At 37.4% G+C, this 24,448-nt stretch overlaps 1 protein-coding gene across 2 annotated transcripts in view; it reads left to right on the forward strand.

The window, feature by feature from the left end:
• The window catches only part of nck2a (NCK adaptor protein 2a), a 60,751-nt gene that overhangs the window by 11,119 nt on the left and 25,184 nt on the right, over positions 1-24,448 (forward strand). The window contains exon 2 of one of the 2 annotated variants that reach the window (XM_079427559.1): positions 10,899-11,007. The exons of the other annotated variant lie outside the window; for it this stretch is intronic. The gene's annotated coding sequence lies outside the window, so the exon portion shown is untranslated. The remainder of the gene's footprint in view (positions 1-10,898; positions 11,008-24,448) is intronic. 2 annotated transcript variants of the gene reach the window in all.

Here is a 24,448-nt window from a genome sequence, read left to right on the forward strand (position 1 = left end):
AAAGCACATGAAGGTATTTGCTGATGAAGCTGTGGCTTGTGTTTGTTGGGCCGATGCCTCGAATGTGCCTCTAGGCATAGTTCAGGCTAGTCGACTAGTTGTCCATCAACTAGTCGACTAAAGGCCTGGACACACCAAGCCGTCATCAAAGAACCAGCAGCAACGAAAGCCGACGGTGTTGTCGCCTCGTGTTTGCAGCGTCGGACGAAAACCACTCGGCTGTTGGTGTGCGCTCGACCACACCGCACACCAACACGAAACTAACAAACTAACACGTGCGTTCTGAGTATGCATGAGAGTATGCACTGTATGAACGTGTTGGATGGCCTTCTCTATCAATGCGGAGACTTCAACACTGGTATATCTTCATATACAAGGCTATTTTAGGTCTACTTCCATCTTACCTTCTGACCTACATCAATGTAAATACTATTGGGACTTACAATCTTCTTTCACAGGATATTTTCCTTCTGTCTGTTCCTAAGGTTAGAACTGAATTGGGAAAAAGGCGTTTAAGTATGCTGCTCCCTCTACATGGAACAAGTTACAGAAATCCATGAAATTTAATAAGCTGGTCTCATTGGTCACTTTTAAGAGGATGTTGGCTGACTTGGAGGCAGCTACATCTAGCTGTAGATGTTTTGCCTGATGTGTTATGGATTGTGGTTGACTTTAAAGGATTTGCTTTTTCAGTTGTTTTATGTTATTATTATTTTTGTGTCTGTATGTATGTATGGTTGTACTCTGCCTATCTTGGACAGGACACTCTTGAAAAAGAGATTTTTAATCTCAATGAGTTTCTTCCTGGTTAAATAAAGGTAACAAAAAAAAACCAATTACTTCATAATGAAGTAATATTTGACCGTATTACTGTCTTACTGTATTTTTATTCAAATAAATGCACTATTGCATGAGCATAGAAGACATTTTTCAAAAATATAAAAAAATCTTACCAACCCCAAACTTTAATATTATAGTTTATTTTTAAATCTGTACATACACTAACATTTCATCAAAATATAAGGGTAACATGTGATTACGCGATTTACATAATGTTACACCACATGACATTTTCACAATAATTAATAATTTTTTTTTTTTTAAATGCTGTTTTTAAAAAACAACAAAGATTTCACATCTAGAAACTTGGAATATGTGTTTTAAGTGAGATTTTTAAAAGATGTTTCCCTTTATCATGGACACACTTGTACTGTATTTCATTGAACCGTGTAGATTTGGACAACCGTAACCTCACACTCTGGCCTTCTGCCTCAAATGGAGAATCCAGCTTGTGTCATTGTCGGTGGGAATTTTCCTTGATATTCTACAAGGGGAAAAAAGACATGCATCAGTGCTGTTTATAGATTTATGATGAGAAGTTTTCCTATGGTGTTTTTAGATGTGTTTCCAGACAGCTTCGCACTGCAGTTCTAGCCTTAAACAGCACAGCATCAAACCTGGAACTGTTCAACTGTGAATGTGAGGATGGGCCGCAGCTTTGATGGATGTAACAGATTGGAAGCCGAGGGGTTAATCTCTGTGAACCTTGGTGCTGTACGTATAAATGAGAATGGAAAAAATGAGTATGAATGGACAGAAATGACCTGACCTGAACCTGCACTTTGGAGACGAGAGTCTTGGCCTGTTGCCGACTCTCCTGGTGTTTTGTTTGACTGGAGCCTGAGCGGTGTGGTATGTTAGCATATTATTTATTTGTATACGCGCTCGCACATATACAGTCACAAACTTCACAAAAGCTAAACAAAGCAAACACAGTCAAATGACTTCCTCGCTGTGTTAAGGGTGTGGACAAGCACAGGTTAATCAGTAAAGCTTATATGGCAAACATTGGCATGCTGTCATTATTAAACATTATACCTAACATGCCTTAGATTTTGTATTCAATTTTTTTGTGCTTATATGATGCAAATTACATGTAACATTGTTTCTGAACTTTTTTTTCCTTTTCAGTCAGCCAACCAATACACGTAACTCTGATTGCATTATTCATTATATATAATGCATTATATATAATGCATTATTCACTCCATCAGAAAATATTGTTACAACATACATTCATACAATTGCATATTCTGACTGCAGGTTGCATCATTTTCAGGGCTCACACTCATTTTGCACCATAAAGTTGAACAACTAATAATTCAGTATACATTGTTGTAAGCCAGTCTTTCTGTGGACATTGGTTTTGGCCTCCCAGAAGCTCTTGACATCAGAGTAGGTCCACAGTATGCAATATGTTCCAAGGGACCGTTGAAAATAAAACTTGCCATTTGAAGAGAAAGATCTGAAGAAAAAGTCTCCAGTGCAAATCAGCATTCAAAATCATAATTAATAATTCCATGATGGAGTTTTTTTTGAGGCTGCAGTAATATTATCCCACACAATTCTCCCATTAATATCAAACTGCTTAAGTTCAAGGTCTTACATAAAAACTGGTCTTACATAAACTGCCAATTAAGAAAAGAACATTCCAGTGTTTCATCTTATAATTTGGAGACTGTTGACCTTTTGTTTATTTTGAGTAAAGACTTCATAAAGCAGATGGAGAGCCAGTTTGGTTCCCCAAGGTGAAATATTTTCTTCTGAGACATGATAGACTAAAGAAACTGGGCTGATTTTCAGGCTGCATCATTAGATTTGTTTGCCAGAAAGAATCCCCTTTCTGGGGTCGACAATATAATTGGCCCGGTGGCCCGGACGTACTTTTAAAACCGTCAGGGCCACCAGATCGCTCCAACCACTAGCCCGGTGGGGCCAGTAAAAATAATGCCTCGATAAAAAAAAGTCTAATTTCACATTAATTACCTGTGGTTCTGTGTTTTGATTTCTGTTTAATCGTCTCGGTAACCACCGCTAACACGTTACGTGATCCCGACAGCCTTACTGCACCGCCTTGCTCGCTCCCCTGGTTACGCGCGCAAACTGCACTGTTGCTCAGCACCTACCTATAGCTACTATTAAGCTAGGCCACATGTTTCTGAAACCCACATCACCCGGCCAAACGCCGGGTAAAAAAGAGAAGGCAGGGAAGAGAAAATCACCAGAGGAATTGAGGGAAAGCGAAAGGGAATACGAAAAGAAAAGGCAGAGAAAGTTTCAGCCCCAGTGGCGAGACCGCTGGAATTGCCTGGGCTACGATCAAGAAAAAAAAGAGGTTTACTGTGAGCTCTGCAGATCAATGCCCACATATGCAGACAAGTAAGTTAGAGAAAAGTTAACGTGTATGAAACCTATGGTATGAACATAATATAATGAATTGCTGTGTGACTACGGAGAATGAATCCTATGCAATAGGTTTATTTGCACTTGTTTCATGTTTTTGCACAGTTTTGCTGCACTTTGCACTAAACCTACCTTAAAAATAAATGTTATTCATGTTGTTCAAGCAAACTGTTCTTTTTCGTGATTATTGGGATCAATACCTGACGCGTTGACCTGGGCCAGTGAACTTCAAAAGACACTGGCCCAGAGGGCCAGTGGCAAATTTCCCTTATTGTCTACCCCTGCCTTTGCAATTCACAAACCTACTTTTTCCAATTGCTCTCCATCACATTCTGTAAGCCATTGCTGAAATGCATCCCTCTGTTTACAGAGGAAATGATGTGCACTCTGACCTTATATTTCCTGTACAAGAGTGTGTTTGTCCATTTGCTTGAGTGTGACATTCCCGTGCTGGATTTGGCAGTGTGAGCGTGAGCTGTAATTATTTCCCCAGGTCTTTAATCTCTTTTCTTGCCCTTTTATATTATGTTGCTGTCAGATTCCAAAATTAAATATTACATTCACATTAATGCTTTGGCAGGTAAAAAAAAAAAAAAAAAAGTAGCAGGTAATTTTATTAGGAAGTGACATTATTCACATTTTACATGAAACTGTAAGTACAAAAGTCTGATCTTCACTAATGTAAGCGAAACAAGCAATTAAAATAAAAACAAACAGAACATACCATAAAAATCTGTTGTGAATCACATATTCTATATTAATGTTTATCATCAGAACTCTATCTATCTTATTATTTTTTTTATTCTCCAGAATTCCATGTGACAACACATTTGGAATACTGTTTAAGACAGAAGCAGATTTACAGAGACTGAGAGTAGCTTGTGTACGATGCAATGACACAGTGAAATAAACTTTGACACAGATAAAAAGAAAAAAGGCTAAATAAATTCCATTGTCAAAAAATAACTAAAATATACTTCTGTTCAAAGGTTTGGGGTTGATAATAATTTGTTTTAATGTTTTTTGGAAAAAAAAAAAAAAAAAAAAAATCTTAAATTTACAGTAAAAACAGTAACATGTAGAATATCGTTAAAATGTGAAATATTTGTTTTCTATTTAAATATCTTTTAAAAAGTAATTTATTCATGTGATGCAAAGCAGCCATTACTCCAGTCTTCAGGGTCACATGATTCTTCAGATTCAGAAATCAGGCTATTCTGATATGCTGATTCTTTGCTCAAGAAACATTTTATTGCCTTTTATTTTATTAAATTTTTTCTTTTTTGAAAACTGGTACATACACAATTTTAGGAAACATTATACATGTTTTATGGTTCCTTTTGATTGATTTAATTGGGCTTCTTGAATAAGGGTATTAATTTCTTAAGAAAAAAAAATCTTACTGACCCAAAACCTTTGAACGGTAGTGTACAATTTTAATAAAAATGTAAAATATCATCATACCTCGTTCCAAGGCAAAAACACATTTGGATGCTGATGATAGTGTTTTAAAACTGAAGAGGTGGCTCTTTAACGTTTATTGAAAGCACCCTGAAATGAGTGTTTTGTGTTAAGTTAATAAACTGTGATGCATATATTAAGTTTTAGGCTTAACCTAAGCTTGCAAATGTTGAGCGTCACCTGGGTTTGAGTCATCTGCATGCTAACAATGGTGGGCTCTTTACAGATCTCCTGGTGGGCTAATTGGATGACACATTAATTGCTTGGGCCGGTACTCAGTGAAGTGGAATGGTAATTATGGGGTGCTGCTTTTAATAAAAAGACTCCCTCACCCATCACAGACATTTGGTTGGCAGAGGGTTTTTTATATAGAGATTTTTGCATTACTGGCTTATTAGGCAAGGGGAATAGAGGCCTGTGACAGCTGCAATGCGCCCCAAGCTGAGCGGGAAATGTTGAAGGGGGGGCACAGCGAACAATCATTGAGCGAGTGTCCTCGCTGCCCCAGAACCTCTCGGGCCAAACCAGATGAGTGTGTAATTGAAGTTCTGTTTCATTGCCTAAGCCATGGCTGTGCTGAGTAGATGTCAACAGAAAAGGACATACAGTGAACAGAGGGATGTGTGAATACTTGTTAGTGCTCCATGCTCCAAAATCCCACAATCCTGTCCCTTGCCAGCCCTTGTTTAGCTGGCACATGGCTTTACAATGACATCATCTGCGGGGAGATAAAGATGGAAATTGAGTCCCAGAAGGAGAGCCAGCATAAGCCAAGGACAGACTCTCATATTGATAGACAGAGAGAGTGAGGGATGAGCGATAGATGAAGTTGGATGAATATTTTTGCGAGGCTCTAGACTGCAGCAGAAATGGTTGCCAAAAGATGGTGACTGACAACAGCTTAAAATTTAGTTGCCACTGTAGCGATGGATGATTTATCAGTATCATAAGATATAGACTGATGTTAGAGATTTTTCATTGGTCAGATGATATAGAATTTTTAATGTACATGCTAATTTCATCTAATTTTACAGTTAGATTATATGCTGTCGTCACCTAAAGTTATTTTTTCAGTTATTTTTCAGATAAATCTGGTAATTATTTTATGGTTAGTTGATTAATCATTTGGTTAAGTAACCAATAAATAGCCATAACTTTTGCCATTTTAATGTTTTATTCAATGACAATGAGGCTGTGAGCCCTGAAAATGTACAGGTGTCAGTTTTGTTGTATACTGTATGAACACATCTGCATTAAACACAACTTTTTGGGGAAAAATCTCAATTTTTTTTGCATGCCCGGGAGCCAGAGCCACCAAAATCATGGATGAGCATATAAACGGTGCAGCGCAGATGTATGTATTATTTTGTAATCAGTGTCATTTATTATGTTTATTACATTGTTTCGAAAACCAAATAACCACAAAAATATTTTCTATGTCCTGGAATTGGTTATTGTCTGTTAATATCGAAAGGATTAAATAAGAAGCACTTCCAAACAAATTTTTTGACTCCTAAATGTTGTAGAAGTTGGTGGCTTCCTAGTCATTTATTTTAGTTTGCAGCTCTGTTCTGGTTGAGTTATTGAGAGATGGATGGAAAGGTAGATGGATAGGTGGAGGTAGAGGGAGGTGCAGGATGTGTTTTCTGCTGTCTCAGCCGTAAGTTGTGTTTTGACTCGCCGTGACATATGCTGTGCATGGACACGTTGCCAGGCTCTGCCCTTCAGGAGCCCAGAACACGATCTGCTCTTAGCGAGAAGCTTCCTGTCTTTCCTCTGGACCCTAACCTCGCTCTCCAGAACCGCCTGCTCTGTCACGATAACACATAGGGCTTACGTAATGAACCACCACCCCTTTAAGCTTGTCCCCCGTCGGTCAGTGTGGAAGGCCAGAGTGACACACATGCACTGTTGCATTGTGGGATGCGGTAGTCCCCCGCCAGCTTCTGTGACTTAGCCTTTTCTCTGCCACTGTGGTAAATGCATTGCCAATGCGTTGACCTTCAAGCATCAGCTAGGCGACACCATTAACTTTTGCCCTCCTCCCCCTCACTTTCCTGACTGCTCATATTCAGCTGGCAGAGGGAAAGGTGGACTAATATACCTTGGAAACATCAAGCTCTTGTGATCTGAAACTGTAGTGCTCTGTATGGCCGAAATGAATAGTTGGCCGTCTCAACAATAATAAAAGATGTATAAATAATAGTTTTAGTCAAAGAGTTATTGGTTGGGGGCAGTCAGGCTTCAAAAATGACAAAAAGTAGCTTACTATTTCAATATTTTTTTTATTGTATTATATAATTTTATACCGTAAAAATGATTATTTGGGCAAAAACTTTAAATGGTTAACAGTAAGTTCCTTTGTTCCATATGAAAAAAAATTAGATCAATACATTTTGTGTAATTTGAGTTTTTGGAAGTGAAAAAGATTTCATATTATTTTTACAGTAGAAATTTTTTCAATTAGTCTTTTATTTATAGCTATACATGCCTAATACAACTTAAACTCAAGGCAAAAGCTGAATATTTGGATATAGAATACAATAAATATGATACACTGTAAAAAAAAAAAAAAAAGGTTAGGTACAGGGGCAAACTAAAAGAATAACTCAATAACTGATTTGCGTGCAATGCATGCACAAATAAGTGCAATTTATACTCTAAAATGATTCAGTGTGCAAAAAAGTGTGCAGAAATCTTTGCATTAGTGAAAATATTCAAAATAGATTGTGATGATACTGATATGCATGTAAACATAGGCCTTAAAGTGCACCAGGGGAGGAATATGCTTACTCTACAGATGTTTATTGAGCAGCTGGACAGCTGTTGGGAAGAAACTGTGCTTTAATCAGGAAGTTTTAGCTTTATTGCTCCCAGGTGTCTGCCTGAGGAGAGCAGCTGAAACCAGTTATGCGCTGGGTGAGATGGTTCCTCAGTGATCTGCTGAACACGTGTGATGCTGCTGCAGTAGATGAAAAAGATGCTTTAAGAGCCGCTGATTATTCCTTGTGTTAAATAGTTGATTAATTACTCGAAGACATTCTTACCAGAGGAACAGTATGATTGTTAGTTACAGTCTTTGTCCTTTGTAGATAAGCATTATGGCTCTTTACCAAGTGATGTCTATATATACAGTTTAGGACAGACACTCGCTGCATCTGTCACCGTGAATGCTTCTCACTGATGGCTACAGGGTTAGTGCTGCGTTATTCACTTAACGGCATCTCAGCTCTGACAAGTGCACATATCTCAGCTGTGCTTTTTGAAGTCCTATCTTCATTGTCACAGTGGAGCTTAGAAAACAGATTTCATTTAAGACTGTTTATCTCTGTGATAACTTCACAGTACTTCGGTTTCTAAATATACCTCTGCATTCTTTCACTGGTGTCTCTGGTTCGTATTAAATGCGTTTTTTAGCGCACCTTCTCTTGTTTTAGATCTAATTGCCTCATTCCCGTTGCAGCGTGCTGTCATCCTAGTTCTTGTAAAAAGGAACTGTTCTATTTTTGGACGAGGGCCGTATTGTAGTGGAGGTAGCGGAGAGGAGATACTCTGGGCAGGTGAGGAGGGGTTCGCTTTTAAAAGGTTTGTGAATGCCAGTCATTTTTTCACGAGTTGCCGTTTCACTGGCTGAGTCTCTGCCTACTTCCCCTGTGATTTGCTCAATCAAGGAAAAATGAAGGGGAAAAACTCTATTCCGTTCAGAGCGGAGCTGTCATGTAGCCGATAGCTGTAAATGGAGGAATATGTGCCTTCTGTGTGATGACTCTATGCTGCTATTGAGGAGACTACAGACTCTGTGTCTACTGCATACTTGCAGTTCATACTTGCTGCTCATTTCAATTTGTTTTTTACTTAATGTGATTTATCATTAGCTTTAAACAGCACCACGTTGAAAGCTTGTCATGAAAAAAATCACCCATTCATCACACTATTTGCAACTATTTGCATGCTTCTGCTTGTGTTGAAAGGTGTGGTAGAGCCCTGATGTAGTCAAGTGAAAAGGACTTGATGGGATAGTTCAGACAAAAACAAAAGTTCTGTCATTTACTCACCCTCATGTTATCCAAACCCATATGACTTTACTAAAGGAGATGTTTAGCACAATGACCGCAGTAGTCATCTTTCACTTTCATTATACTGATAAAATGTGCAATGAATGTGAAGGTGACTGAAACTGTCAGATTCTAACCTTTTGAAAAACATGAGAAGAAAAAAAGTCAGAAAATGAGCTTGCCATGAAACCTGCCAGTCCTATATAATAATTACAATTATTATATGATATATCATTATTATTATTGTTAAATAAGATATTTTTGTAGTATATATATAAAAAAATATATATGGCTTTTTCTGAACATTCATCTCATCTGCCATTGGTCAAAACATAAAAAAATAAAAAAAAAATATTTTTTTTTGATAAAAACATTCAATTTTTTTCAAATCTTATGAATGGCTTATTTTTAGTTGACTCTGCACATCAAACTGGGAGAAAATATTGTAAAGGGACAGGTTCACACAAAAATTAAAAATCATTTTGCTCACTGTCATGTCATTACAAACTTGTATTTCATCTATAGAACACAAAAGAGGGAATTTTGAGAAATGTCTGTTTTTTGTCCTTAAGAAAAAGTCTGTAGTCACCAAAATTAGTGATGTACCGATCATGATTTTTCATGGCCGATACCGATATTTATTTTTTTATTTTTTTATAAGCAAACTGGCCAATTCCAAAACCGATTTCAGATTTTTTTTTCTTTTCTTTAAGCAACAAACAAGAAAGAATGAAAGTATACATAAGATGTTTATTTGGTATTTAACAGGCCAAACTGGCTTTTGGCTATTGAAAAGTATAGCCTATTTTGGTTATACTGTAACCATCTGAAATTAAAGGCAACAACTGCATAGTTACAATCTAAACAACACAATCAACACACATTCAACAGTCCAAACAGAGATGTTGCTTAATCAGCATTTGTATTCACTTTCAAATTTGGGGTAAAGAAAAAAGGTATTTACCAGTGAAACTAAATAAAACCAAAGTAGGGTATATAAATAATTTTTTCCAAAATGTTAAATCAAATAATGTTTAGAGTAAAACAAAGATGCTACAGCAGGTGCTTTTTAAATCAAATTAAGTAATTTTAAGGTAAAATAAAAATAATCATCCTGTACATAACTGACATTTACTTCTGGCTTTTCAAAAGTGCATGCAATTTTATTTTTTTAATTTTTTTTATTCTTTAGAAAAAAAAGTATTACAGCTTTGTCACAAGTTGGTCTGTTTCATTTCTCATCCAACACGTGAGAAGCTGCGCTAAACAACTGTCTACGCGTGCGCAGGGCGCGGACAGATACACTTGCGCAGGAAAGCTGCTCTTATTTGTGCGCCAGTACCATTACACCAACAGCTGTTCGCTTCTTGGTATCTGTTTTTTTTGTGTGTTTGTTGTGCTGACTTCCACACAAATTACATGTTTGCGAATGATTACAATGTAATGTGCATGTGGGCGCCTAAAAAAAAAGACAAAAAACCGTCCAGTTGCCGATCGCGCATTATAAGCAAAAACCGTCCAGTTCCGATTTATGGCCAGTCAACCGGTGCATCCCTAACCAAAATGGTTTACATTTCTGGTCTCTTTAATGGGTTGGGAATAAAAAAAAGGATCCTGCAATGCATCACAATTCTCTCTTCATCAATTCACAATCGGTTCAATGCATAATTTTTATTGTCATATACACGATGACATTTGTATGCGCTAGAGTTTTTGATTTATTGCTATTTTTTTTTAAAGTACTTGTATAAGTAATTTAATAAAAATGCACAAATTAAAAAACGTTTAACATTTTAGAATCTTATTGGCTTGCAAGAGGCCTAAATATTCACACTCCTACTTTTAACATTACAAAAACAGCACACTTCCACTTCGCTCACCTGTTGTGATTTTTAGGAAGTATGTGCTCAAGACTGACCTAAAATACACATTGAGACTGTAAATGCCCTTGAAGGCTTGGTAAACATTAATCATGGTCAAGTGATGTGCTCATTCACTGATGTGAGCACATGATTCAGAGATGAGGACCCTGAGGTCTAACCATGAAAAGGGAAGAGAGGCTTGTGGCAGGTCTGCTCACTCTATGTATATGTATGTATGTGTGTTTGTGTGTGTGTGTGTGTGTGTGTGTGTGTTTAGATGCATCAAAGAGAATAATTCAGCAGTGAACAGAGAGGGAGCTCTAAGGGAAGGTGAAGGACACACTCAGTGAGAGTAAACAGCAGTTCTCATCGGACGGCTCATTAAGGTCTGCTCCATATGCACATCTGTAGAGAGTTGTGTTTGTTTATGAGATCCTTACACTATTGACATTCTACTGTATCTACAAGAACTGACCTGCGGTTATCTACTGTTTTCTTTTTTGAGATGTAGACATCTTCCATCTGTGAAGGGCTTTTTCAGCATATCAATCAACCTTTTTAACTTGGAGATAGTTCACCCAAAAATGAAAATTGTCATTAATTACTCACCCTACTGTCATTCCAAACCTGTAAGATTTTTGTTCTTCTTCAGAACACAAATTAAGATATTTTTGATGAAATCAGAGAGGTTTCTGACTTTGCATTGACAGTAACACAACTACCACGTTCAAGGCCCAGAAAGGTATTAAGGACATTGTTAAAATAGTCCATGTGACATCAGGGGTCCAACCGTAAGTTGAGGAAGCTATGAGAATACTTTTGTGCACAAAGAAAAAAAATTATTCTCTTCCATGTCAGTCTTCGATACGTGTTCACGGGAATATCACGACTCACACTGAGGAGAAGAAATTGTTGAATAAAGTCTTTTGGTTTTCTTTGGACACAAAGTATTCTTGTAGCTTCCTAAACGTACGGTTGAACCACTGATGTCTCGTGGACTATTTTAACGATGTCTTTACTAGCTTACTTGAAAGTGGTAGTTGTGTTGCTGTCTGTGCAGGGTCAGAAAGCTTTTGGATTTCTTCAAAAATAATGAAATAATTTGTGTACTGAAAATGAATGAAGGTCTTACGGGTTTGGAACAGCATGAGGGTTAGTAAATAATGACAGAATTTTCATTTTTGGGTCAACCATTTAACAGCAAGTTAACCATATTTTGACATTTTTTTCATAAAAGTTATTTGAAACATTAAAGCAGACTTTTTTACTTACATTAACTATGCACTTGAACTGCATGTGTGACCCTGGACCACAAAACCAGTGTTAATAAGTGTACATTTTTCAAAATTGAGATTTACATATCATCTGAATAAGCTTTCCATTGATGTATGGTTTCTTAGGATCGGACAATATTTGGCTGAGATACAACTATTTGAAAATCTGGAATCTGAGGGTGCAAAAAAAAAAAAATTGTTCAAATGAAGTTCTTAGCAATGCATATTATAATACTAATCAAAAATTAAGTTTTGATATATTTATGGTAAGAAATTTACTAAATATATTCATGGAACATGATCTTTACTTACAATCCTAAGGATTTTTGGTATAAAATAAAATTTGATAATTTTGACCCATACAATGCATTTTTGGCTATTGCTACAAATATACCCCAGCGACTTAAGACTGGTTTTGTGCTCCAGCGTCACACATGCTTTCAATGTTTATATGATCACCAAAGTGGGACGTCTCGTCTTTGACCCATACATATAAGCATTAACTTGGTAACAAAGAGCCAGTTTTATTTGCCAGAAAATATAAGATAAAAGTGGTTTTATGAGCAGAAATATAATTTTATGAGCAAGAAAGCCACCAGAGTACTGAAACCCCCTGTGGTTGAACACACTGTACATCGCATACATTTACATGCATTTTTTTTCTAGCCAATAACCCGCCTTAAAGTGATCGCATTAATAAATTATAGAGTGACTTGATTAATTCTTCACATCCGGTTATTAGGAAAACATGAATATTCCATCGTCCTTGCCATCCTCTGGTTCAGTCTCTATGCATACTGATGATGTTTGAGGGTTTTGTGGTGGCTTTCTCTGGATAACCCTATGAGCAGGAGGGAGGTGTAAAACCCAGGCTAACCTATTAAAGAAATTACCCACATGTCTGCTTACAGCCTGGGATTATGCCCGACACGCTCCAACTGGGGTGATCGGTACACGGAGTAATGAGGAACAGAGGAAGACCCTCCATATGGACGTCTCAGAGGGACTGTGATGGAATGAAATTGAGCAGATATGTACTGCTGTCCATACTGTGTGCCATAAGAGACCTGCATATGGAGCGAAGATGAAGGGAGAGCCAAACCCAGTGGTTCAAGGGGGGTTTAAGGTACAACTGATCATATCACACAGGGGTTTAATTGGGCAGAGGCCAAGCAGAACAGCTGCGGTACACCACATACAAGTCATCAGAAAGCTCACGCCTGAGTGCTTTATCGTGGAAATGGTAGATCTGAATTCCTCAACGCCTTTTGAATTTCACACTGATTCTGGTTAAGCTTTATTTACTCTGAGCTTAATAGGTCTTCAGAGGGGTGGGCGGTATGAAAATCTTACAGCATATGTCACAGCATTGTATATAACAATAGTTATTTTTGCTGAAATTTCAATTAAAGGGTTAGTAAACCCCAAAATGAAAATTGTCAATAATTACTATCCCTTGTGTTGTTCCAAACCCGTAAGACATCCATTCAGATATTTTTGATGAAATCCAAGAGCTTTCAGTCCCTGCATAGACGGCAGAGCAAGCAACACAGTCAAGGCCCAGAAAAGTAGTAAGGACATTGTTAAAAGCGTCCATGCGACTAATTTAATGAATTATTTAAATAAATAATTAAATAGTTAATTTTTGTTTTCTTTGCGCACAAAAAGTATTCTCGTAGCTTTAAAAAATTAAGGTTGAACCACTGTCTCATTGACTATTTTAACAACGTCCTTGCTACCTTTCTGGGCCTTGAATGTAGGGCTGTGCGATATGGCCCAAAAGTTTTTTTTTATATCAGTCGATATTGATATCGCGAGCTGAGCGGATAAATGGTCTGCCGCCAAATATTTTTTTTAGTAGGATTCTTTGATGAACAGAAAGAACAGCATTTATTTGACTTTTTCTTTTTCTTTTGTTACATTATAAATGTCTTCACTGTCACTTTTGATTAATTTAATGTTTCCTTGCTGAACAAGAGTATTAATTTCTTTCAAAAAATCTTTTGATCGATCAGCTACATTCATCTAAATGTGTTCATGAGTGAGTAAAACAGGTGATTGGCTCTACTAATGGTACAGTACTTCCATTTCCTACAGCCGCCATGTTAAGTGTGCTTTCTCATATTTATTTTAATACCAGGGCTCGCAAAATTTCAAAATACCTGGTCGCCCTTCGGGCAGGTACTCTTCAGATTTTGGTAACCTGAAAATTAATTTAACTAGCCCAAATAAAAAAGACAGTTTTTTAAATATAGAGAATCAGATAAGTTTGAATGTCAATCAAAAACATTTTCAATGCACAAATATCAACAAATACCAATGAAAGAATTTTATTTCACCATTTACAAGGTATCTGCTGAATTTTAAAAAATCAATTTAAGGCAATATATGAACCTTTTTTTTTAGAGCTGCACAATTAAAATTAACACTGTATGAGTGGGGTTGGACAATGTCTATGGTAACTTTTCAAGCCATAAAATGATATGATTTACAGTTTAGTAAAGTTTTCACACACAAAAAGAAATCTTATAAAATGGCATTTCAGCTTTTAAACCATTTTTGATGAAAAGGGACAAGTCAAGCATATTATTGTATTAATTTAAAACATAAATATTACTGTCGTAATAGTTTTGATTTTTAGAAGACTCTAACTTTTCACATTTACAACTGCTGCATAAAAATATGGGTCGATATTCGCATTGATCTGAATATAAGATAACTAAATGCAAATTCACTCTCTGCCACGAGGTGGCGCTTTAGGAGCAAATAACAGCAAAGCAGCACTGCGGTCATATATACGCAGCTTTAACAGGCATTATAGGCAAGATCAAATGAAAATGCCAACGACACGTTTCTGAAGACAGACGGTTCCCTTCAGAGACACATTCACATAAAAACATCTGCGCCGCGTTTTGACTTTGAAACGTGCAGTGCTCATTTATTCAATGACATCATTGCCTTTTGAAGTTTAATCCAGCTGTATCACGGTTCTTGTCTTTCCATCCCCAACTGCAAGACCTCTTGAAATTGTAATTAAGACTTTTCTTATACCATTTTACGTATTTAAACCTTTGTATGGCCTTAAATTGTATGCAGCTAAATTGAGAGCTTTAAGGACCTGCATTTAAAGCCCTGTATTTTAAGGTAGCCCGTCGGGCATGGCAGTGGTATGTTTTGGTAGCCCGACTGGAAAACACAATAGCCCCGGGACGTCGGGCTAGCGATTTTGCGAGCCCTGAATACAAGTGGTCAGCTTTCGCCTTTTTCTAATTGGTTTGCAGATTTGCAGTATGCCCATATCTTGCTTCCCCAAGACTCGCAGTGTAGTGTAATGTAGATGTATCTGTGTGCGTGTAGCGCTGCTGTTAGATATAGATTGAGATTTATGGCTGTAGGCCTATTACTGCACTGCCATGATCGTGCCAGACTCTGGAAAACATCCTCTCCTCTCTTATTCCTGACAATCCCCTTTCTCTCAGCCAGAAGACTCATGTTCACAAGCCCTTTTTCATTACCTCAGCCGGAGAGAGATATGCCTTCAATCTTCGTGAATGAATTCTTCTCCGGCTCTCGTTCGTCTCCATCCCCAGAGCATGTGCTCATAATCTTGTGCTTGATTTGAAGCCCCATGTTTGATCAGGACTGTCTGTTTGGCTGCTATCTCCCCGCTCGTATTGTACGCACACAGAGAAATGAGACTGGATCTGTAGGCATGTGTCGCTTTAGATGTTTGTTCCTGCTCCAGCTTTGGACCGCAGGTATCCTATTTTCTGTGTACTCAGGTACGTATAATAGACCACAGGCTTTTTAGTGTGTGTGTGTGGGTAGACTCACGTCTGTTCTGATTTAGAGCTGTGAGAGATATATGTTTGTTTTAGCGTGTGTGTGGGAGCATATAATATATGCGTATCCGTGAGAGCTGGATGTAAGCATGCAGTGGATACATCGCCGCCGGGGCACAGAGTGAGTCATTAGTTGTACCAGTGGAAGCAGCTGGATGACACACATGCACACTGAGAGCCTGAAGTATATTTTCAGGCCAGTCTAGCTAAGGCTGCCTGCCATACAGTTAGATTCATTAGCATCTCATTCGAGTCTATCTAAGTCTTGTCTAACTTGTACTTGTAATCCCAAGGTGGTTTCTAAAGCTTAAGAGAAAAACGTTGCTTCGAACCATTTCTGATGCTCATTTCCATCACATTAGATGTTGCAAAAAAAGATAGATAGATAGATAGATAGATAGATAGATAGATAGATAGATAGATAGATAGATAGATAGATAGATGGCCCTGTGTGAAAAAGTGTTTGCCCGCTGCTGAGCAAAAAGAACATAAAGGCTCGTCTCAGTTTTGCCAGAAAACATCTTGATGATCCCCAAGACTTTTGGGAAAATACTCTGTGGACTGACGAGACAAAAGTTGAACTTTTTGTAAGGTGTGTGTCCCATTTACATCTGGTGTGAAAGTAACACAGCATTTCAGAAAAAGAGTATCATACCAACAGTAAAATATGGTGGTGGTAGTGTGATGGTCTGGGGCTGTTTTGCTGCTTCAGGACCTGGAAGACTTGCTGTGATAAATGGAACCATGAATTCAGCTGTCTACCAAAAATGACTGAAGGACAATGTCCGGCCATCTGTTCGTGACCTCAAGCTGAAGCGAACTTGGGTTCTGCAGCAGGACAATGATCCAAAACACACCAGCAAATCCACCTCTGAATGGCTGAAGAAAAACAAAATGAAGACTTTGGAGTGGCCTAGTCAAAGTCCTGATCTGAATCCTATTGAGATGCTGTGGCATGACCTTAAAAAGGCGGTTCATGCTCGAAAACAATCCAATGTGGCTGAATTACAACAATTCTGCTAAGATGAGTGGGCCAAAATTCCTCCACAGCGCTGTAACAGACTCATTGCAAGTTATCGCAAACACTTGATTGCAGTTGTTGCTGCTAAGGGTGGCCCAACCAGGTAGGTTTAGGTTTAGGCCCAACCCATTAGGTTTAGGGGGCAAGCACTTTTTTCACACAGGGCCATGTGGGTTTGAATTTTGTTTTCCCTTCATAATAAAAAACTTCATTCAAAAACTGCATGTTGTGTTATCTTTGATTAATATTTAAATTAGTTTGATGATCTGAAACATTAAAGTGTGACAAACATGCAAAAAAAAAAAATCAGGAAGGGGGCCAACACTTTTTCACACCACTGTGTGTGTGTGTGTGTGTGTGTGTGTGTGTGTGTGTATATGTATGTATGTATGCATGTATGTATGTGTGTATATATATATATATATATATATATATATATATATATATAATTTATTTATTTTTTTGTCAGTTTGAAGCTCGCCAGCAACCATTGACTCTCATTTTATATATAATTTTAAAATTGCTGAACAGATTGCAGAATCATTTGAAAAAGCCATACTATTATGAATCAATTCCCTAGCACTTATGCACATTTCTCATAGTTCTCATTCAGCTCAAAATGACTTGATATACACCACTGCACACAGAACACCATGAACAGGTAGAGGTAGAGTCAAGCTGAGCATTTGTGAGCAGTAAAGTGGCCTAATTTGGTGGGCAGGCTTGAACGTCTCGAAAAAGAATTCATTGTGCTGCTCGACTGAGTTCTCTTTTGGTTTTACTCAGCGGACGTGTGTCGGGCATGTTTGTTTTGACAGGTTCTGAAGCCCTTCTGTATAGCACTGCATTTGTGCAGTGTAACTGTAGCTGAGAGCCATGTGAGTTAGCGAACGCTGGTTAGCCTCGGTTTGCCTCTGGAGCTGTGGAAGTCACGAAGAGAGCTTGTCAGAGGCTTGGCCTGGAGCAGAGTTAAGGTCAAACCCTTGGACAAGGGAGATGAGCCCATAATGAGACACCAGAAACCTGTGACATCCTGCCCTTTCCGTAAATGGCTCACTTTGCTGAAGGGCCTTTTGTATTTTTGTCCGTACCTGTTTTGTGATGACAATGTGTGTGAGTAAAGGGTATGATTAGTACATGCGCTGTTCAACATGTCTGTTTATTATGCATGCCCTGCTGTAGGGCATTGCTGGCATGCTTGGCACCCCACATATCCTTTTGATCACAGCAGGTTTACTTGGAGATTGTTTCTTGAATATTTGCAGCACTTCAGTTTGCTATGATGTGATTTACTGCAGGCCTATGAAAAGACATGAGACCTTCCCAACTGTAACTGCTAAAGGATTTTGATCGTTCTCTTAGAGAAACCTTCAACCCAAGTAGTGATGCACGATATTATCGGACTGATATCGGAATCGGCTGATAATGGCTTTAAATGTAAATATCGGCATCGGCCTGATACAAATAATTGTGCCTATATGTCTTGCCGATAAGAGGAATGGGTTAACTAACATGTGGTGTGCTAGTGATTAGATCACGTCAGCAGTGTGTTTCATTCTTGAAGCAAAGTATTGTCTGAATGACGATTTGATTGATTGACTGTTTTGGATCGCTGCATTTAATCTGTGACAGAATGACACGTTCGGTGTGTGATAGAGTAAACAGTAATAGCACGTGCAGCGGCAGCAGTGACAGCCTCCCCCCGGGTCCTAACGCCCGTTTGGTAAGGAGTGTTAATCTGTAGGAGGCACTGTTGGCCTACTTCTAATTAAATTAAAAGTAAAATAGCCTACACAAATAACATTTAGACTGTGTTTCTGATTAAATAAAGCAGTAATTGATGTCATAAAATAATAAGTATGTTTTGATTTAATGGTCAGAAGCTATAGCTTACATGAAAAAAATATCACAAACATGATACTTGTAAATTAAATAATTGTATAGATACTGATTTATTCATTAAAGTGTAATATTTTTTAAACAAATCGTGAGCGCTAAAAGATTTTCTGAATTTTTACAACTTTACAACTCTTGCTTTAGACCATCTACAAATGTTAAATCTTAAAATAAAATGTTAGGGATAACACTACATCTTTCTGGGGAAAAAATGCAGCGATAGTTATTTTTAAAGCTTCAATGTACTGTAAAAAATGTTTCATTATTTTTTATTTAATTCTAGTAAATAAGTTCTTGTTAAAAACTAACCAAAATTAAAAATACTTTGCTTATAATTTCTGCACAGGAGACACTTGGTGTTGTTTCCAAACAAAAGGAAATGTATCGGTATCGGACAAAATGATTTGAAAAATATCGGCAAAAATCCAATATCGTACATCCCTAAACCCAAGTATTGTGTGTGGCAGTTACACACTAGACAAAACTTACGTGGTGCAATTGACTGAGAAAGAATGTATAAGATTTGATTAGTTGTGGAAAGAAAGGGATGATTTTTTTTAAAGCACTACTGAACCTGCAGATAGTTTGTCAGTGTATGCTTAAAGAGAAAACAGAGAAAAAGGGCTGTGGGGTGGCGTTTTGCTAAAAACTTCCCTCTGTCGATCTGACTGTCCTTTGGCGGATAAAAAAAAAAGTGAAAATTTGATCTGTAGTTTTAACAAAAGTAATAAAAAAAACTGCCCTGGAGTCAAAAAAAAAAAAATCACTGGGTGATGCCTGATGCACAATGACACATTTGCATCACATTTTGTGGGCTTTTACTGACAAATAAAAGGTGATCTCTGGGTGCGGGGTTACACTGAGTTTATTCAAAAATATGCTAAAAATGCAGTTTTACATGCAATGACTAGAATTCACATCTTCTGATAAGAGCATGCTTTAAAATTCTGAATTAAAAATCTTTTTTTTTTCTCCATTTTTTTTTTTTTTCCCCCGTTCAATGTGTCGGGAAAAAAAAACATACACTTTTAACAAATAAATATTCTTTGTTGGCATTGATGTTTCTATGAATAACATTTAAAATCCATGGAATCTTTCCATTGTACAAAAGGTTTTTCATAGTGGAAAAAGATTAATTGATTATTAAATGTTCTTCAAACTAAGAAAAAAACTAATTATTTTAAGAACTGTTCAGTCAAAGGCTTTTTGGGGAACCAAAAATGTTTCTTCAATGGCATCGCTGCAAAAAAAAACTCTTTTGAAACCTTTGTTTTTAAGAGTGTAAAACAGGAAATTATGTCATGGAAAGAATGCAGAACCTCTCAAGGTCATTAAGCTTTCTAAAATGTCAGATAATTAGATTTTTTTACAACAAGGCAAGGCTTGTTTAGATAGTAAAATGTTGTGTGACTTTTGATGTAATATTTGCACAAAATGTGCATTTTGTTTTAATTGGTTACACCACATGACATTTTAGTATCATTAAATTTTGTCTAAAACCAATGTAAAGACCAAGATAATATATTTCTGAGACATTTGTACACGTTTTAACCTAGATTTTTTTTAAGAATTTGGGTTGTCTTTATCATGGATGGATTGTCAATAAGCCATAGTTCATTCTTAAAGTTAGACCTGCCACTTCTTGATCAATGAATCCTTTTGTCTCTGCGTGTTGCAGCAAGTTAGAATTTCCTCAACATTGAGTCACATGCCTGAGTGTTCACAAACTTTAGTTTTTCCTCTATGTCCTTGTAATGTACCATCCCCTTTGAAATCAATGGATTCTTTGATGCCGTGAAAACTCTTAGCTTTGTACGTGAAACTATGATTTTTATTTACTTATTTATTTTGGCAGCACTTGTTTTTCTCCCTTGTGAAATGTCTGTGTTCATCTTTGTCTAAGGCAACAGTTGTTCTCAGACTGATGGATTCCATTCAGATTCACATGGAAAACACCCTGGGGCAATGCATCGGGATGAGATTTGATTAGCGACTTTAAACTACTGAGGAAATAAACACCACAGGGAGGGAAGAATCTCTGAGCTGAATTTGTAATACACGCCGAATGCTGTACTGAAAGCATGTTTAGTGTAGCTTGAGCGCAGTTGGTTTTCTAGATCAGTTCAAACTAACAGAAGCAAATATCCAAAATGTTAATTTGTTTTGTAATTCACCCACATCTTATAATCGATAAAGACTCAGTTGAAAAAAAGCATGCCAGCATTGAGTTGTAGAATAGGATGGGCTTGTAGATCTTAGACAATATCCTGTCTGTTGTGTGATATGTGACCCCAGTAGTGGAGCTGAAGGAGATAACGTGTCATAGAGCAAGTGTCCCCACAAATGTGGGCTTTGACCTCTCTGTGACATTTTCTGTGAATAAACCCTACATACAGATGCACAACTCTGTTTCTTTAGGGAGAACACAGACATCAGAATTGGGTTATACTTCAAAGCTTTTGTTCTCAATATATCACTGCTTTCTGAATTATTAGAGGATTGGGAATATTGCTGAGCTCACAAACAGGAAAAGAAAAGAAAAGAAAAAAACCTCACTCTCAGGAGCATCCAAGCAAACAAGCAGCATGAGAAAGAATTATGAGTCGTTTGAAGGAAGTGTAGGAATCTCAGAAGAGCAAAGCCAAGAGGGCGTATACAGACGAATCAGAATAAGGGGAAGTGAGGGTAAGCTTCTCTTGTTTTAAAGCATGGTAGCCTATATACAACTTTTTAACGCAAGGATGCGTTCAATTGATTGAAAGTGACAAAGACATTTATACCATTTCTATTTCAAATAAATGCAGTTCTTTTAAATGTATCACTGTTTCCAAAGCAGTACAACTGTTTCTAAAATTGGTAATAATTTAGAAATATTTTGAGAGGAGCAAATCAGCATATTAGAATATGATTTTTTGTTTCTGAAGGATCATGTGACTGAAGAACTGGTGTGATGATGCTGAAAATTCAGCTTTGCATCACAAGAATGAATTACATTTTATCATATATTAAAATAGAAAATGGTTCTTTTAAATTGATATAATATTTCAGAATATTAGTTTTTTTCCTGTATTTTTGATCAAATAAATGCAGCCTTGGGGAGCATAAGAGACATCTTTTTAAAAAATTCACTGACGCCAACATTTTTGAACAGTAGAGTATATCTTCCATTTAATTCACTTATACTGTGATAAATTGCCTGCCAGTACTATCATATGAAATTGCTTCATTTTTCAAGGCTCAGATAAGAAAATAAACAAGTAACAGTATTCCTAATTTTTACAGATTGAGCAATCTTTTTGGAAAAGGACTCCAAAGTATGCGATTTGCCATTCTGGACCACCTGTTCAGTGCATCTCTGGTGTGCTGGGCATGGTAAACCCTTTTGTTTCAGTTTATGTAGGCTCAGACTCCTCTCTCTGTTCAGCTCCAAACACCCGTCTGCCTGTCTGTCCCTCGCTTCAGAGATGGTTTGGCCACTGCAGCCATGGAAACCAGCAAACAATGGCCTTTACACTTAAGGAAGGAGGGAAGAAAGGAAAAGGCTGAGTGAGAATGCTCAGCGCGGGAAAGGAGATCCGTGTTGCGTGGTAATCTGTTCTGGGGAGATGAGCGTGAGAGCTGTCAGACCTATGACATAGATGGAGGTTACCCACATTCCTGTGGGACGTAATAAAAGGCAGTGTTCACGTGTTTCCCGGGAAACAAGTGATGGATGTTTAAATGTCATCTTAATCTTTCCAATTTTACTATCAAGGTGCTTGCAGTCACGGTCCTTTACTGTTATTCAACATATTTTTGTGGGTAAAATCCAGTCATTCCAATAGGAATTCACACAGTCTGGAAATTTGTGTGCAGATTTTGCAGCGGGTTCACGTTGGTCATACGAACTCACCACACTGACCAACAGAAAGCTGACGTGACTTCTGTGTGAGATCTGGTTGATTGTTTATTAACAGTGATCAATCGACCTTTTGTGGCCATGAAATTTCACCAATTCAGCAGCTTAATTGAGCCTTTATAGCTTTTTGTATCATAATCCTACATTTGCCACATGGGTCATACAAGCAAGCAGTTAGTATCATTATATTAGTCCAACATTTGTTGGCCATAAGGAATGGGTCAAGAAGATCAACTAGTTGTTCAAAAACTGACTAGTCGATTTGTGAGGTTGATTATAGATTTTTATTTTTTGGGGGGAGATGGGGCCTTAATTAGCATTGTTTATTAATGCCTTGTCAAGTTTTTAAATTGTTTGATTTTGAATAAAAATTCATCTAGACCATTACATTGTTAAAACTCTGGGTCGTCTTCTCATTTGGGTCATGGGAACCCAAAACTAGCCTAATTGTTTAGTTTCTTTAGAACGTAGCAGTCAAGTGGTCATTCAGAAAACTCAACAGCTGGAAGGTATTGAAAATATGTCATTTTGCACACCCAATGCATAATATTTCTATCATGACAACTCTGGAGATTTTAGCATGGTAATGGATATGATAATGCGTGATACAGTGCTGTGAGTATTTCAGACATACTGCTGCTGCACAAATAGCATTTATAATAACCTGTATCAGATCTATACAGGTGGAGCTGGGGAAGGTGGAGGTTTTTAAAGTAACTCTGAAAGCGTGCTGCAAACAGCTTTACTGAATGCTATCCAGCCATTTAAATGTAAAGCAGCAAGCTCATTGGCTGCATATGCAACATGAACCAATCAGCTTGTGCCAAGTCGTTTAACACTGTGAATATCATCAGTTTAGGTTAAGAACCCATCAGTCTGCGCCATCTAGACTTTCATGACAGAACTTGGCATTTATTAATAGATGATGAGTAAATGAGATGAATGACTTCAGTAGTGTTCAAATGAAAATGAAGATTTTCTTTTGACTGGTGCATATTTGTGTGGGGTTTTTTCTTTATATGTCAGGGTTCAGGGGTCATTTCAGGATCAGGGGGTTCTTTAGATTATTACTCAGAGGTCTGAGATGCATGTTGAACAATGAGAATATTGTTTGCTGAACAATGCTGAATTGATTTGTGGAAAAGCACTGCTGGAATAACGTTGAGGACTGACATCAAAGACGAACTAGCTTTCTGTGTTTTTTCACTGCACTCAAAGTCTTAATTCAGATCTTTCTCATTATGCAAAGCGATGACAGAAACAGTCATGATTTGTTTGACGCAAACAAGGTTGTTGTTTGTAAGAAAAATATTGCATGCAATCACGTCACCTCAGGATTTGCTGAAAGTCTGTGGCTTTTTAAAGGTTTGCTCTGTAATGTGGTTCAATCAGTCACTGATTTTTTTTCTTTTTTTTTCCATTGTGATCAAATGTTTGTAAGGAAAGCAGGACCTCAGTGGAAATCTGTTCACCATTAGCCATATGCTTTAATGCCAGTCATGTGAAGGCTTCTTGGATAGCGTCACCAAGCAGTCAAACAGTCATTCATTTTCTTTTATTGCTTACTGAAGAGGAGCAAACACTAACCTCATCAGAGACATTACAGGATGCGTCACCGCAAGCCCAGCCCACTGTACTGCAGTTTGGACTTTAGGACACTGTTGTTTGCTTTGGATATCAGTCGATACAATAAATGTGACATATTTGTAACAGAACTGGCGAGTCATGGATATTAATGTGGCACCAAGAAATTTGAGACCTATTGATCAAATCAACATGGCAGTTTGTAACTATTTTACATTTTGTCAAATTGGATATTGTGTATACATACATTTTTGTACAATCTGCTTATGCCCCACTGAGATGGGGTTAGAGCTAGACCTTCATTTTTACTTT

This window comes from Barbus barbus, assembly GCF_936440315.1.
Source record: "Barbus barbus genome assembly, chromosome: 10".
Taxonomy (NCBI): Eukaryota; Metazoa; Chordata; class Actinopteri; order Cypriniformes; family Cyprinidae; genus Barbus; species Barbus barbus.